Source organism: Gymnogyps californianus, chromosome 28, assembly GCF_018139145.2.
Source record: "Gymnogyps californianus isolate 813 chromosome 28, ASM1813914v2, whole genome shotgun sequence".
Classification (NCBI taxonomy): Eukaryota; Metazoa; Chordata; class Aves; order Accipitriformes; family Cathartidae; genus Gymnogyps; species Gymnogyps californianus.
In genome coordinates this window covers 3,979,391-3,997,407 of record NC_059498.1, presented here as the reverse complement: position 1 = coordinate 3,997,407, position 18,017 = coordinate 3,979,391, and the positions used below count along the sequence as shown (strand labels likewise).

At 43.6% G+C, this 18,017-nt stretch overlaps 1 long non-coding RNA gene across 1 annotated transcript in view; it reads right to left on the bottom strand.

Moving 5' to 3' along the window:
- The window catches only part of LOC127026543 (uncharacterized), a 61,403-nt gene extending 56,695 nt beyond the window's left edge, over positions 1 to 4,708 (bottom strand). The window contains exon 1 of the long non-coding RNA XR_007767756.1: positions 4,562 to 4,708. This is a non-coding gene — a long non-coding RNA (uncharacterized LOC127026543). The remainder of the gene's footprint in view (positions 1 to 4,561) is intronic.
- Positions 4,709 to 18,017: the final 13,309 nt, after the last annotated feature.

The following is an 18,017-nucleotide window of genomic DNA, read 5'->3' as shown; positions in this document are numbered from 1 at the left end:
CTCAAATGAAATTCATTGTTGTCTTAAAAATAACGAGGGGAAGAAGCAAGTAAACAATTCCAGGCAATTCCTTGGCTGTGTTGGTACTGACAAGGCCTTAGACGAAAGTTTACGTATGGAGTCCATTATTGCATTTTAGATCAGCGTGGCTTATGATCCCTGCAGTTCTATTCCATAAAAGCTACAGATTTTGTCATTTAAAAGCAAACAAAAAATCCAGCACAGTCATACACCACGCAGAATTTAACGGAAGACTATTCCAATTATCCCTACTATTACATGTGTTTAGTATAAAAAATGCCGTGGTTTCAAATGATTCAGGAGAATTCCAATAAAAAGATAGCAATCTGTAGAAGACGGCTTTAAAATAAAAGATTTTCTCATTCCAATTTTATAACAGGCATGATGTAGTTTAAGGTTAAAGACTTATTTTTTTGCTGTATTGCAGGGGCTGATCTGGAGGCTGTGAAGACCTGTGAGCTTTGCAAGCAGAACCTGATAATTGATGTGGACAATTTTAACGTGAATGCATATTACAGAAACCACCAGCAGTCATGGGTAAGAAACTGCCTCTCTTCAGATAAGAGTCCGTAATCCTATTTTGATATTGCTGCCTTGCAATATTTCAATGTGTAGTGAAATGTCAACATCAACCGAAACCTGCTAAACTGTGAGAAAGAGATATGCTTACTTATGCAGATTTCAAGAAATGTAAAAAGACTTCATTCATCTTAGGCTCGGATTGTATAATCCCAGAGCATTTCACAGAACTGCCCAATATCTGGAGGCTTTGCACAGAGAAAACCTGTAATTAAGTATGGCAATAGAAAAAAATCTTGTTTGTTATGTAGATACAACATTGCAGGAGAGAAGCAGATTAAGGGAGAGCAGCCAAGGATTTCATTGTTTGTCCTTCACAACATTATGTAAGATGCGGGATTTAGCAAACTAAGTAACAGAAGAATCTAATATCTTCCCGTTATAATATCTTTTTTTCAATGAACATGGAATTTTAAAGAAAGAAACACAGGAATGAAGGACCAAAATATTGAAACTAAGAGCCTCCTTTTTTAATGGTAGCCAAGAATACCCTGTTTTCTGAGAAATTAATCTGACCAAAGCCAGATGTATTGATTTCATTATAAGGTGATGCTAGTACTGAGGAAAGAGATCAACATGCTCAGCAACCAAAGAAAATCTTCTTGGTAAGATTTCAAAACACTATTGTTGAATGTTAATGCACAAATTCTATTACTTCATTGTTACCAACAAGTTTCCATGACCCTAGGGAGTTCAAGTCACGGACAGGACCCCACTATGCAAGCTGTAAGTAAGCTACTACAACAAGGCCTTTTAGCAAACTGCAATAGAAGTTGCCTTCTCCAGCAGTCTTGCAAATGTCTTGCAAACTTTCCTCTGAGTGCCTGGTAGGAGTTTCAGTCCCCACTTCTACACAGCCTTTCTAGTACCAGCAGTCAAGTAACAAGGCTTGCATGCGAACCACGCGCACACAGTTCAGTTTTGAAGCTTTTAGAGTACCTTACAGAATTTGAACTGATGCCTGTATTGGAGTCTAGTTTGATAATTCAGCGTATCGTGCTTACGCATTCCACACAAGGAGAAACTGCAAGGCTCATTTCCCCCCCAGGCATTTTAAAAACGGGATGAACTGCAAGGGTGAATAATTGCTAGAGTATTTAGAGTAATTAAGATTATAGGTTGTGTTTCTTTCTTGAGGTGTTTTATATCATATTATACGGCTGTAATTTTAGGGTGTTATTTGTGATGCATTCCTAGTGATGCCAGAAGCTTCTAAAACATATGGTTAGGTGCCCTTTTCAGCATTTCTACTCATCTAAATAAATAATTCAATGTGCCAAAGTCTTTCCTATCAACTAGGAGAAGATGCACAATCTGGTAGAAGTGTCTTTCTCAAATTATTTGCAGTAAACAGTGTATATTTCCCCATCTGCATGCCTTCAGGCCTTACTTACTCATAAAAAAAGTAAATGATTTCCCAGAATGCTTTGACAGAAGTGTTCACCAGCAAACTATTTTCTAGATGATCGATTTGCCACTATGCTGTAAAATACATATGAACAGAAAGCCTTTTACTTAGGCTGAGATTGGCAGACACGCATTGAAAGCCTAAAGGAAAAGAACATCATGGCTTGAGATGTCCGAAAGGAATACAGAAATTTAGGGGAAAAGGGTGGAGAAAGATGCAACAGTTAAAAGAACAATTTGAGAAGAATTTATAAACGTGCTAGAGCACAGAATACTGTAGCACAAAGAATACACCAACCCAGTTACAGCCTTTCCCAGGTGTACCAGAATACCTAAGCCATGAGAGGGACACACCACCACCCCCAAACCACCTAAACAAACAAAAAAAAGGTATTTTGATCAAAGTCCTGTGGAGTAGGATGAATTCAAGGTTAAGGGTGATGCTGCTTCCGTTCACAGGCTGGCTGGTCCTGCCTCTTCCTACTTATAATTTTAAAAAAGATGATGGTACTTCTCAGGAACACTATTAGTAGCCTTAAGGTAGCTTTTATTAAGCTTGGATTTACATCCAGCGTGTGCATTCTGTAAGTGCACACGTACAAAAAATCCCTCCCCTCCTCTCTGCCATTCTCCCTCTCCCCCCCACACAAATGCACTTACGTATACACATCATTTTTGGTCTCTAATCAGTGGAATACAGCCATCTCTGACTTGGAATGAGGGCTACTCTTCCACGCCAGCAATATTGTACAGTGTATTTACAGGGGAAATAATGATTAATTTCTATAGTTTGTTTCACTATTGGCAGCTGGCACTTTAATTACAGAGGCAAAATGCAAACAAAACACTTGTTTGTCAAGAGCGAGACAAAATAAGTGTTTTGTCCTGAGGGTTGATTAGATTCACTATTTAAAAAAGGTATTCAATTAGAACCATAGAGTGGAAATTTGGGGAGGCAAAATCAATTACCTCCAGTGGAATGCAGCCAGGATGCTGCATTTTATTTTATGACAGTTACAAGTGCCATGAAAGCTTACTACCTACAGGTGGTCAAGATCTCTTCCTAAATCTCACTGAGAATTGACACTTTTAGAGGGAGTTCATCCCCATTTCATGATCTGTTTTAGGAAAGCTTAACACCATCTAGTTCTGCACCTGGTTCCCCACAGTGCCAGGATTTTCCTTAGAGATCTTCCATCTAGGAATGCAGAAAATTCACTCCTTGTTTTCCATATTAGTGATTATTATCTACATTGTAGCTGATCTAGATTAAAAAAGAAGGCAGCCACCTCCTCCCAAAAACCACCACCCCCCCCCCCCCCCAGTTCTGGATAGTACATCTGTAGTTTTAATTGCACCATCTTTTTTTCCTTTTAATTGCTCGTGTCAAATCAGTACTTCACATTTGCTTTCTTTCTGGTGAGCTATACCAATCTTTACTAGTATTCACTGGGATAGACCCATTTCTCTGCTGGGACTTGCCAAGTTCCATTCTGGACAGGTATTGTACTCATCCAGTGTTACATCCCATGCTCCGTTTTATAGCTGAGGCCAGACTAAATGTCGATCTTTTAGTTACCTGGGTTCAAAACCTTCATTCTTTCCTTTTTAACAGGATACTGTCTCAGTAAAACAGACAACCCTGCATTTTTGCAGGCTAGGACTCAAAATCGAAGAGAACTCCCTCAGCATCCTCCCTCCCTTCTGAGGATGCTGAATCCTTACAATAGGCCGACAGCTGTGAGCATTGGTAGTAAGAAAGATTATTATCACATACAACATTAATTGTCAAAATAATCCAGAGTTAATAAGTGAATTGCATTCAGTAAATAAGATACTCAACCCACAGCCTTTTTGGCTGAATATGGCTCATATACAACTGCCTTCTTTCCGAAGGCCTCTGAGATGCGGACAGGAGCAGCACCACGTTAAGGAAGTTATTCCGGTCACCCCCTCCATCCTAGCCTCTTGCTTGAGGCTCCAATCCCATTACAGTACTAGACATAGAATGCAAAATCACGTCCTACATGCCGAGTTGTGACAGGAGCATACATATGCATCCATAACTGTCACTCATATGCCCCACAACAGCGGTGCCTTCATTTTGGTCATGCCTTTCCAACCATGTGCTGGGACACGCCAGCTGCCACTCAGGCTGGCCAGGCTGCACTGCACTCCTCTCCCTCGCACGCTTAGCATGTAACCGTGGGGCACCTGCTTTTTAGTCACGTAATATAAGAGAGGTCAATTAAACACAGGGATAAGTAGCTCTACTTATCCCAGCCACTAGACAGGTTATCACTACTGCAACATTGCCTAAGGCTGTAGTCGGTTCCAGCATCTTTGTGTAGTTTAGCACAAGGTAGTCACCAAAAGGGAAAATACAGATTTGGTTTTTACATACAGGCACAGCACAAACTAACAGATTCGGGTCTCTGTCTTAGACTGCATCCCCTTTACAAATAGAGATTTGCAGAACTCATGAGACTGAATACATCCTGGTTACCAGAAAAAGGGTAAGAAAAGTAGCAAAAATAACAGCATTTCCAGTTACCTTGTAGTTATGTCCCATCCTCACCGCTTTCTTCTGAGAGTTACAGCAGTTTACCATTCCTCTTTCGTTGTCAAGCTCTTCAATCCACATAGAACCAGCAAAGTATTTCCAAGCAGACCTTCCTTTTCAAAAACCAGCCAGTAAACCTCTGTTGTGCAGCTTCCTTACTGGTGCCGACTGCAATCACACCTGATCCTCATACCCTTCTCGACATCCTAACACAAGGTAGTTCATTTCCTTGTTGTCTTCCAGCTATTTAAACGACCTTCACGGTGGTTTCGGCAGCTTAACAAAAGTCACCTGTGCTCGCCCTGCTCACCAGTCATAGCATTAACAAAATTTTTAGAAGAGATTCCCAAGTAACTTTTGGGATTGTATAGGATTATGTACCTGGAAAATGCACCTGGAATGACTGAGGAATGAGAACTATAATGACTTTTTCAGCAGTGCTAATTTAAATGAGTACAGACACATCCCTGCCAGCTTCTCTGGTTGATGTTAACTAGTCACCACCTCCTTTCAATAGTTTTGGCAGCAATGCATTAGGGAATCTGAATTAGACTAAGGGTGAAAATGAGGGTTTTGATGAGGCCTTTTTGCCAGCACTGGTAAGCACCTTAACCCATGTGAAAGGTTTTCTTGGCTGTATGTAAATACTCTTTCCATCACCTTGAGAGATACTTCATTATTCCACTCATTTCAGGCGTGCAGACAGGAAGAGTTAGAATACATTTGTGGTGCTGTCGTTTGTGACCAAGTCAGTGGGTCAGCACTACGGACATGTCAAATTAAAACATACTTCCCTTGTCTTAGCTTGTTATGAATTGCAAAGCTGCAGATGAAACTTTCCAGTTAATTGTCAGGCAAACTCTAGATGAAACTGGGACTGTGTTCTGTACCTCGCAAAGCTCTCTGGAATGACATTTTTGATGTTTTTAAATTCATAGAACATCTTTTCACTGGAGCATTATGACTGTAGTTGAGCTGAGCTAAAAAAAGGTCACATCAACTGATCCAGTGGCTGCTTGTGGTTTGTCTGAAGTCTTTCATCAGTCATCTTGAAACTGCAAGAATAGTGATTTTCAGTCCTGACTGTCTGGAGGTTGGGAGGGATTTTAATTAGAACCCAGGCTATGAGATGCTGGATTCTTGTGATTCCTTTCTAGTCTTGCCATTTTGAAATGTCCAGTCTAAAATAATACTGACATAGCGATAAGAATAATTCTTTCTCTTTTATTGTTGTTGTTATATGTTTACCCTTACAATTAGTGGGTATTTCTGGCTTAGTTATGGCTGAACATCATTAAAAACAAGACAAGAAAAAACAACTCAAAAAACCCGAAAGAACCAAGCAACCTCACAGTTTTCTCCTGACAAGCCATCAGTCCAGATGAGAAAACAAAAAGTAAAATAATACTTTCAGATGTAGCACATAAACCACCTGTCTGTGGTGCATCAGGACCTGGCATTTCCACAAGCTACCTCTCATTTTGACTATCTATGATAATAAATAATTTTTAAAACTTTCCATTTGCCATTCAGAAAGCTGAAGGCAGCCACACTGCCAGCTGAAGTCAGCGAAGAATTCAACACTTCCGAAAAATCAGGCAAAAGAAGGGGGATTAATCTCTGCTCATTTTAGACATCCCCAGTACAAAGTCAACATCAGTTGGCCACAATTTTGTTCTGGTCTGTGTAGAGACAAAGGCAAGTCTGAGATATAGAAATATTCTATTCTAGATATGGTTCATCTTACCTTGCAAAAGATGACTTCAACTGGTCACGTGAGCCTCGCTGTAGAGACCCTCGTCTTTTTAAAGGCATGACTAGGTAATGTATAAATACCTATGTTGCAGACATGAGGTGGAGCAGACAGGTCACACTCAGAGAGGTTCATGCTGGTTACTGTAAAAGTGGAATCAAAGAGTGTCCCCCAAAATCACTGGCAGACCCATAGACAAAAATGTCAGCTTCTGAAAATGTGGGTTCAGGCGCGAGATACCAAATCGTGTAACAGGTGAGAGAATTAGGTCTGGAGTCTGCTCTTGGGGGTAGGTCTCTGGCATGGTGCAGCAGCAGGACAGAATTACAGCTAGCATGAGTCGGGTTTCTGAGCAACCTCAATTATCTGTTAATGGCCCAGCATTACATGGTCAAATGTGCTCTAAATTAGTCTAACTCCCTCTCCTGTAATGTGAGCCAAGCTCATCTGATGTGGGACATTTACTGCAAGCAGGATAAATAGTACAAAATGCTGAAAATTTTTATTTGCCATCATTTTCCTAAAACTTTCAGGAATTGAAGTGACAGCTTTACTGTCAAATGATACAATGCTGCAGCAGGCAGAGGTTACAGATGGCCTTGTTAAAAACTCTCATAAAGAAGTCTATCAGCAACAGGCAAACATGAAAGAGAAACCACTTTCAAACAAACACTTCAGAGAGCATACTGAATTGAAACAGAGACCCACGGGGGTAGTTCAGTGAAGCTTTTCACAATCATTCATTAGTCATTCAAATATTTTGATACAGAATCATGTACATTCATTTTTGAAGTATGTGTGCTTTTTGATAGCTGAGTCAGCCCACTTGATATAAACAGATCATAGCAGGAAAAATAAATGAGCAGTCCCCCGAATGTGGCACAGAGGTAGAACATGCTGCGTCAGTGATGGACAATTAATGAGTGTTTGATCCTATTTTTTTCAAACATTTACCATCAGTGCTCTTCTGCTGTTGGGCTGCTTGCACTGTTTAACCTTCCCTCCCACGCAGGTCCGCGTTAATACGGTTTGGATGGGGAAACACATGAGCCTCCGGCTATATGAGACCTTGGGGCTTTGCAAAAATCCTGTCCACCCTCCCAGTGTCACTCTAAGTTCAAAAGGATGACAGAGGCTCTCCCATAGTCTAGGTGCCATCCTGTGACGAAGCAGCAAAAGACCTTTAGCTGAAACGACCACACAGGTTGCATCAGCAAGACGCCATGTCCGTGCACCTCTCCTCTTTCAAAGTCTCAACTTGGATTGGACTTGGAAATGAAAAACACCAAGCCCAGATGCCAAGCTCTCTCCCACATGGATCTCAGAAGAATGCATTACTCCTAGGTTTGACTTCAATCGTACTTCTGAAAGTTTGACTGTTATTAGCACAAAATCATGATTAAATCTATATAAACCTCTGAGGGCCTGGTAGTTTTCCCCATGTATAAATTTTATTTTAGAAGCCAACAACTTAAAAAAAAGATCAGAAATCATAAAAAGTAAGCTACAACCTTAGGTTTTCTTGTCTTAGGACTAGCTGCTTAAATGAAACAAGTCTTTTAAAAAATAAAATAAAATATAGATGAGTAAAATTTAATGGCAAACCAGTCATGCCTGTTTACAGGTCATTTTGATATTGAGAGTAATCCAAAGCTTTACTGTATCTTAAGCATTAAAGTAATTTCCTCACTTGTCCTGTTTTTAAGCATTTCCATGCTTTCATTTTTTTAAAAAAGCATTCTCTTTGCTTTTTCTAGCTATATTAAATTGTATGTCTAATCAGTGTTAAAATGAGAAGGCTTTATTAATCTTGGTTGCCTTTCTCCTAGTGCTCAAGACAGCCTAAAGCAGAGGAAAATGAAAGTAAGCTTTGGAGCTTAAAACTCACTTTTACAAAATTCTTGTTTAATTGTTCTCATTAAATATGCAATATCTCATGAATTGGCAAGAGGGACTTAGATATAAGAGACACATTAAACATCAAAAAGTAGGAGGAAAAAATTCAGGAAATGCAAGTTTCAGAAATTAGGAAAATTTACATGGTATCAAGTGTACAGTAAAGATATTTAATTGCAGTTCCCCACAAAAACAATGAGCAATGAAAAGAAAAAAGAAAAACCCCACAGTATACAAGTTCTAGCTGTTGGGCTTCAGTCCTTTAATTCTTTAAAAGTCTATTGCAGTAAAACTCGATTTGTTACACATTTGGTGTGCTAGCGCTCCCCCTGATTATTTGATTCAATAAGATGTTAAATTGCCTTTACCAGCATTTATGAGCTTTTTCTGGAACATCTAAAAGGCGGCTGGCATCTTGTTACAGACTTTATTCATTTAATAAGGCTTTTGTTTTCATCTAATTTTGTTTTAACGAAGTCACTGTGTTTTCTTTCCTTTGAGCTGATCAGGAAATTCTACATACCCATCCAGTTTTAAAAGAGAAACGCTAACAGCAAGACATCGACATATGTAAAACAGGGCAATGAACTAGATTATTTTTTAAGATGTAATCACAAACTGTAAGGAAATGCTTTGCTTTTACTTGCAAAATAATCTTGGATTCTGTGGGTTAGAAAATTGAGTGCTTACTCACGCAGCTTGGTCCCTATGATGTCAAAGAGCATGTCTACATCAAATATTGAGGAGGAGCCCGAAGCTGTTTTCCACACCAGGTTCAGTGTCTGAACAAACAGCAAGCGAAGCCTCGTCCTCCGAGAAAGCTTCCTGCATTTGCTTCTGCTGTTTCAGGGTTCAAGATCTAGAACCGTATGAAGCCACTGGATGTTAGGTGGCCGCCCCTGCTGAGCTCAGAAGGAAATCAGAAGGAAGCTGAGACTCCGACTAACCCACTGGAAAAAAAAAAATCCCCAATTTTAATTTTTCTTACCTTAGTGAAGCATTCCAGACAGGAATTTTAAAGAGGTGCTAGTACTACTGATTAAAACAATATGTCTTCAGCAGTCTGAAACAGTTTTGTTCTTCAACAAAAAGTTTCAGTCTGTGCCCCCTTTTCCCACCCTTTTGAACTCCGTATCACCTTGCAGCTTTTTCCTGAACATGACCATTAGTCATGATAAATAAAGTCTTCTTCAGTCCTACAGTACTTCTAAGTTCATAGCAATATCTGCCCTGGAATATCTTCTGTTAACAATGGGGTTTTTAAATGAATTAATGAGAAGAAAAGAACAATTTTAAAAGGTAGTTAAGATACTTATTTGAACTTATTTGCTTATTGACACTTACTTGATATCACCTGGTAAGTTAGGGATCATTCAGTTCCCATATCTGAGAGTAACTCAGTTTACATTTGGTCTTTGCCTTGTAATTGTAAAACTACTGCCTCCAAAGTTTCTAGCCACAACCTTGACTTTGACCTCGAAGTTAAGCTATCCATTACAGAGATATTTTATCCATTTTCCATTAAAAGATACTTTTCTTTGTCTCAACTCTGATTTTGTAATGGGTATTTAAACAAAGTAAACTTCATATTTAGATAAGTTGAGTAGACAATGATTATTGGCTACGAAGAGATTAACTCCCCATTTCTGATGTAATTGCTTGCTGAATTGCATTACAGAACAGGGACTCTTGTCCCTCAGCCAATAGGAAGGACTTGTATTTCTCTCAAAGGTAGAAATAAAATGGAAATAAAGGGGTAAGGAAACTTTCTCTGGTAAATCATTTATTAACCTTAGCATGTTAATATTCTCCAGAGATGTGAAATTGCCTTCTTTGGCCAAGCCAGCCACTTTTCCTTCACCTTCTAGGTCCTATTACAATTCATTGTCCAGGATTAGTGAACAGAAAAATGAGAATGCATATTTTAAATAGACATTTTACCAGGGAATGACAGGTATTTGTTGTCTTGCAGATCCGTTTACCGAGGAGCTGATGATGAGGTATGAAATTGTGATGCTGCTGCTAAAGAAAAGTTTCTCTGAACACCAACACGCCAGTTACAGGAAAAATACCACATATAAACAGGATTTAAAAGACTTGTAATGCCTGGGAACAATGCTAAATGCCAAATGAGTTATTTCATCCTAGAGGAAGACTTCAGATCTTATGTTTATAACACAGCTAATATTCTCATAGCAAACCTCTTTCAGCTGGAGCGAGTTTCGTTTCTTTGTTGGACTTGCTTCCACTTCCACGGGTTTTTGCCAAAGGAGGGCTCTTTGGGTTCTGTCAGCTGGGGCTACAGTGACACCTAGTAACTGCTCGGCTAATTACAGCTGAGGGGTTCCCAGGCTCTATCCGGCCTGGTAGCTCCAGCAGTGAGAAATTCCTCATCCACAGCAGGATTTGCCTTTCGCACTGCCAGCCCATCGCCTTGGGCTGCCGGGAGAGCCAGAGCTCAGAGCTGAACCGTCGCAAGCGCTGAGAAACGGCCATTTGCTTGCTTGTGCTGACACGCTCCTTGGAATATAAAATCAAGCTTTGAATCAGACATTTTAATTAATTAGTGATAGTGTCACTTCTAAAGAGACCTTCCCGCACGCTTTCTACATTTTACATTATCCCCCATATGGCCACTCTGCCCGCAGTTCATTCCCCAGAGGAAATACATCTGCTAGTTATCTTATTGAACAGACTAAATTTACTTCTTATATAATATTTAAGAGTTAAATAATGATTCAAATGCTATAGATTTGACAAACCCATCAAAAAGAAAACTGCGTTTTCAGCTGTATTGTAAATAATAACCAAGGTAATCTAAGAAAGCAGGACTTTGCAGTTTTTGCATGGTTTGCAACCAGTGACTTGAAACGGTTTTCCGCATATTAAAACTTAACAACAGTACTGTAAGAATTACAAAATTCCCATTTTAGGAAAAAAGATGCTGAGGCATTGGGCACTTGAGTGATTTCCACAGTGTTTAGAAGATGTTTATGTGCAACGAGGAGACCGTACTTTCCGCCTTACTGTACTTTCCCACAGTAATTCAAACTGTATAAATCTGAAGGCTACGCCAATTAATAAATATCTTCTGAATGTTGGGGAAGCTGTGGTATCCTTAGATAGGCAGCAAAACTGAGTTCAGAAGGGATTGCACAGGTGCCTCTGAGAGCCGAAGAGCAGGCTAGTAGTGCAGATAATTGGCAATCAAAATAATTATTCAGTGATTGTTCTCTACTTCCAAGCTTAAGAGAAAGCAATGACATTTCATCTTGTTACGTTCAGTTAGTATTTTTCTTGTTGATGAAGAAAGGTATTCTAAAACACCCTTCTTTCTTCATTTACAGATCCTGACTCTGAGAAAAACAGATAAAACTCTCATGATGTTGGAATTCCACCAAGAAGCCTTTGTGTCGAGTACCCTTTTCACTGTTTTTTATATCCCTACTTTTCTCCTACTTTAATTAAAGCCAAAACAAGTGTGTTTATGTCACATAGTCCTTTTTGTAGTCCTCCTAAAAGTCCAAACACTGACTGCTAATTACTTTAAAAGACCATAGGTCAAGGTAACTAGTAGTGAAGTCAACATGGCATTTCTATTGATTATGTCCTAAAACTGCCTCACCTAATTGGAAACAGTTGGCTAGGAAGCCGGGTTTTCAACTGACCTCCTTTAACCTTTAAAATCACAAGCTATGGAGATGCCTGTGGTTCCTTTACTGTGTGTTTTGAGTCACATATAATACTGACATTCTTTGCTTCTGAGGTTTCTTCTGATTAGAGCTTGAGCTTATAAAGTGACGTGATCCTGTACGCCGCTTACAGCCAAAAGGTCCAAAGCACACTTCTACATCGGTTGATTGAACGCACATGACAGCAAACCACCGAGTGCATTGCCTTCAGCTTGAGTGGGATGAACTTCCAGCACAATTCTTGTATTTAACATTCTCTTTCTTTAACAACTAGCATGGCCTCAACAGAGGGGTTTTTCCTTTGTTTCAGAGGGGAGAATGAAGGCAGAAGAAAACCAGTTACTCAGATCTTGACTTGAATGCTGACATACAAACATGCTGAGTTGAATCCATGCAAAGCAACTAGAAAATACTGCTGCTGTTTGGAAGCGAAGGTAGGAAGGAGCCTGGCAGTGCAGGCTTCACTGTACTGTACAGCAAGAAGCCTGGAGTATTTGTATCTCAGCAAAAAATTGGATTGATCGGTACAAATTTGCTGTATACATTCTTTTAAGCTACGCTCAGATTTGTACATGAACCTTCTGAATTCTTGTCTGATTAACACATTTCCTAACTAACTAACGTCTCAATTCCACATAAACTTGAAATACATTACTTAATAAATTGTAATTCTTTTTACTGTGTGTGATGAGAGGGTATAATTTTTCAAGTTTTATGGCACTTAATATCCCCTATGCTGCTTGCTAACACTGTGCTGGTTATTGTCCGTCACTGGAAACCTGATCCGCATGCGTGGCTGTGCTCACTCGTCTCCAAGTGGGTCCTTACAAACTGTGTTCTAACTGCATGAATTAGAAGGTAATTATTAAACATGAACTATACGTGATAATATGACCGATAACCATCCCAAGTGAAGAGTACCTAGCATATTTGTGATTATTCCTGAAAAAACTTACTTACTAAGCAGACACTGTATTCACAGAACATTGCATTCCTTCTTTATCCAGCAAAGATTAATAACTTCTGAGTCAGACTTATGCCTGGATTCTGGGAATGAGGAAACAAAGATCTTGTGGTTACTCGTTTTGCACAAACTGGTTCTTTTCAGAGTAGCGGTTTTTACCATGGGGTGAAATGAAAACAGCTGCCAACTGTGATTTGCTTCAAAAAGGCAGTGTCCGCTGGTCGCAGTCCGTACACGTCTGCGGCTCTGAGCAGCCCCGATCTTTGATACGCTACAGCCACTGGGCATTTTCTTTTTCCTGAACGTTTAACACTGAATTCTCACCTTCGCAAACGCTGCTGCGTCGGATCTGAGGGGTAAAGAGCGGGCTCAGCCCAGCAAGCTCCTCACCCTTTATGTGCACACTGCTTGCTGTAGCTTGTAGACAAGACAGCCAGTGCATCTCTACCAGAGCCAAGCATGGCCCAATGGCTTCTGCACTGCCCGTTCCGTAAGGCTCCCAAATATATTTGAGCACTTCCCACACGCTGTGGATACTGGGACCATCTCAGCGCAGGGCTAAAACTATTCAATGCCGACGATGAGCAGGTCCTAAGCAGCTTAGGTCTGCTTTTACTTATCAGTGCAGGCAAAATGGAGGGAATTAGCCTCTTAGGGCAGGATTCTGCTCACCTAACATCAGGTGCGATGTAGATGCTGCAGCTCAGCTAGCTGCCCCAGCCTTCTTTTTTTATTCCAGAGAACAGGGCACTTTAGGTCACCATTCATCTGACCCAGTTCAGACCCTCTGATTCCCAGTGAGCGCATCAGAGCCGACTACGACGGGAGCCTAAGGCTATGCCAGCAGCCCAGGTTGACTCAGATTTATCAGATGAAGCCCACCTTGGAGTCTAGGTGTGGTGTGCTGCACTTCGACACACTATAAATTGCTTCTTAAAATAAAACTGATATTCATCTTCAAAACCCTTACCACTAGTCTGCAGTCCAGGGGCTGGCAAGAAGCATACCTGCCAATGGCTAATTTTAGAGTGTCCTAGTTGCCTGCCTTGGAGGTGTTGCCTTCCCTCTGTCTGATACCTAAGTAGTCAGTAGGGAAATTAGAGGTGATTAAAATAATGAGGCTATTTTGTATCCTTCTCCAGATGAACCCAGCCTGAACCAGACCTCATGGAATTTTCTAATGACTCCCTTAAAATGGGTGTGCTCAATTCAAGTTTAGAAGAGCAGATAAAAGGCGGAGACTCTTCATCTCCGTGAGAAAGGGCCTTTGGTTACTACAAACTACTGTTTTCTCCAAAGGCTGCATTTATTTTAAATTATATATATAAAAAACAAAAGCACGTCCTGCACTTCACTGTTTAAAATCAGCAGTGCAAGTTTTACTGGGCTTCCTTTGAAGAGAAACCGCATACCTAAATTCAGGTCAGGTCACCCTGAGAGCATTTAAGCTCCAGAACGAGGATGACTCGAGTGTCCTTTCCCCGCTGCAGTGCAGTGTCGCTCAGCATTATTTCCACTGCTGTTTGCAATTAAATGGAGCAGCCCTCGCTGCCCTCCCCCTGCGAGCTCCTCTCACCTCTCGGGTGAAAAACAAAAGAAAAGAAAAATCATCTGTTCCTTCAAAGGCATCCTTAGAGCTTCTGCTCCAAACGCCTGCTCTGTACTCTTCACCAAATGAAAGGCAAAACTGAATGGCCCCCGCAAACCTGAGCGAAACCTCGTTGAAATCTCATCTCTCCCAACCACATCAGTGTGGTGGGGGAGCGGGGAGGGCGCTGGGTCTGTCCCCCAGGGAAGGGAGCGGTGGGTGCGGGCAGCCCCAGGCTACTGAAGGGATGGGGAAGCCCTGAAGCAGAGGGAGGCGAGAAAACAGCACCCTGAGCGAACACGGTGCGAGCAGGGGGAAGCCTCGTGTGCGGAAACGCTGCCGGCGGCTGCCCCCGACGTGATGCCCGTGCTCTGTGCCAGCAGGACGCTGCTGACCTCGCTGCTTCAGGAGAAGTGCTCTTGTGCAACAGCTTTGGCGCAGCTCGCCCCTGCGGCCTTCCTCCAGCCGCAGCGCCCAGGAACGCCGCAGCCTGGCCAGGGTGCTCGGTGCTATGGTGGTCACGTCCACTGTTCACCGCTCCGATACGAACTACGGGATGGAGCAGGTTCAGCTGGATTACAGCCCCATCTCCCAACCCTTGGTGAGAAACAGGTATTTCAGTGCTTTTCCAAGGACCCTGCTCAACCTGACATCTGCCTCGAACTCAGGAGTTGTCCACAAATAAATGTTGCCCATTCTCCTTCATCTTCTCCCTCCAGCTGACTCTTCCAACAACACCCAGCAGAGGAGAGCCACCGTACCCACGGCACACGCAACCAAGCAATGCCAGGAATTAATACAACACCCCCCCCTCACCTCGGCAGCCTTTGAGCCTCCTCCGCTAGAGACAGGTAGGTGTAATTTCACCTTTATGTTCGCTACGTGTTAGGGACACAGGGAAGGACAAGTTTTATTTTTCCCAAATAAAAGGGGAAAAAAAAAAAAGGAAGAAAACAGGTGGGAAAGGAAATTTTATTTCCAAGCTTCTAAAAGGATCTTACAAACCACAGAGAGTAAAAAAATGCAAAACTATATATATATATTATATATATATATATATTTGACAGGGTCCTTTTAAGCAATTCTTCACATTATTCTAATGGTGATAGGAGATACCACTTAACCATATATGTGTTTTTCCCGTAATCCTGATCACTGCTGACAGCTGACAAAACTCTTCTCATACCAAATTTCCCCTAGACTGTACAGATTTCTTTTCTTGAAAGCAAAGGAGAAGAAGGAAAGAGAACAAATTAATCAAGGAGAAAAAAAAAAAACCAACTCTCTTAAGCAAGGTGTTCCCAGGTAGGGCTGTGTGAAAGCCAGGCGCGATACCTCCTGCGCAGCTACGGGACCTCCTTCCTAACCCCCAGCACTCCATGCCTCTCCGCAGCACGGGCTTTCCTCCGGCACCGGTAACTCACCGCCGTCCCAGCCGTACCCCCCGTGCTTCCCTGCGCCCACCTTGCCCTGGCTCGCATGCACTTCAAACGAGCCCCAACCCTGCCCAGCTGCACCCCTCGACCTCAGCACCACTCCTCGCCCACTCCTTCCCACCCATCCTAACCTCAACCCTTATTTTTTAGGACTTCCTAACAGCTCTGCTCATCCAGGAGGAGTTAATCCCGGCCCTCCATCCCCACCAGCAGCACAGCTTCCAGCTCAGCATCCCTCCTGCTATTCCAAGCATCCCTGCAGCAGGGATGCCAGTGCACTCCAAGCTTGCTGCTTGGTACATCAACGCCCGCTGGGCATGAGGAGGAAGGAATTCACGCTCGGCTTTTCAGGATCCAGCACCCACGTCAGGAAGCCATGGGCCCGTGGACAAAATCAACAGCTCCAAACCAGAAAGGACCTCAGGAAATAAATGCAGAGAAAACCAAGAGAGAGAAATGGAGCTGGGGCAGCTCCGTGCGCTCCAGATCCTTGCTCGCCCTGAAACGTCGTGGCGGCTTTTGGACATTGCCAAAAAGTAAACAAAACCCCAACGATCCCTTGTTCCCCCATCCCACCCCCCAACAGTTTCTTAAACACTTAATGTCCAGCTTAAGTGAAATCAACAGATTTTAAAATCCACACAGGTGTCAAAAAGGAGAGTAACAAAAATTAGCTAATTCCCGTTGTCATCACAACAAAAAAAAAAAACCCCAGCTCGAGCCTCGGAGGCAGAGGGCTAAATGCAACCTCTCTTGTAGGGGCTGTGCCACCCCACTTCAGAGGTCTAAGGGGCTCTTTGGGTCCCATTCCCAGCAGGGAACCCCCCTCAGGGCCCGAATGCCTCTCGCTGTCTCCAGGCATCCTCCATCCCGACCCTGGCACCGGGGATACTGCTGCAGGCAGCTGATGGAGGAGGATGGCTCAGCCCCGGGGCGCCCCTGCTCCTTCCTGCACAGCTCAAAAGCCAGGCAGGGGCTTAGCCCCACACCGCCTTCCTCCTCCTCCTCCTCCACTACATCCTACACGTAAAACAGGCAACCACAAACACCCCAGCCAGCTGTGTGAAAGAACGTATATATTCAGCACGCACTCAGTACAGTATAGCAAAAAAAGCTATCGTTTCCTTAAAAAAAAAAAAACAAACCACCAAACTTTCAAAATAACCACCAAAGCTTCCAAATCGCTCCCCACCCTACAGCCCTGACGCTCGTCCTTCTGGCCCGAACAAGGCAACCAGCGGCAAGCAACCCCAGATCCACGCCGTCCCTGCCGGGCAAGGGACAGAGGGTGGCCCTGGCTCTCCGGCAGCGCCTTGTGCCACGGCACCCAGCTCCTCCCACGGAGCCTGGGGTGCCAAGGATGCTCCCACCGGAGAGGGGCCTGGCCAGCGGTTTGCTCCGGTGCTATCCTGTGCAGTTAGTTGGGGGACACACACACCAAAGAAAACAGAAAGCAGGGCAGGCTCTGGCTGCTAGCCCGGGGGGAGCAGCCGCAGCCTCGCCAGGGCTGGACGCAGCCCTAGGAATGTGCCAGGGAGCAGAGGGGATCCCATCGCTGATGCCGGGGGGGGTCCACGCTCGGATCGCTGCGACGGCGTTCTCCGCTGCTTTCTGCCAGAGGTGGGGGACGAGGCCGAGGAGGGGGAGAGGAGCGGCACGGTGGCAGGGACGGGGGGGGGGCTGGCAGGGCCCTGGCCGCTGCGCAGGGAGGGGAGGTAGATCGGCTTTGGAGACCTCTTGCCCAGGAGGATGTCTTGTCGGACACCAGCTCGGTTCCTGGGGGGAACAAGCCCGCCGCAGGGCCCTGAACACCCGCGCTTGCCTTCTCCCAAGGGGAAGGTGTCTCGGAGCCTGTTCACGCCGCCAGAAAGCTCTCGAACTGGGGAGCAACTTTCCTCGAAACTTTTTAGCCCTGAAACTGCCTCCACTGCTGCTGCAGGCAAACTCCCGGCAGCTGGGGACAAGCCCGGAGGTGGCGGCAGCGACCCGTGGGGCAGGAGGGACCCCAGCTCCCTCCGCTCGCCCGCCTGGCTGGACCCCAACCCCGACCCCAGCCCCTCTCCCTGCCCTGCTGCAACGGTCCCGCTGCCGCTCCTGCCCCGTGCGCCGTGGGGATAG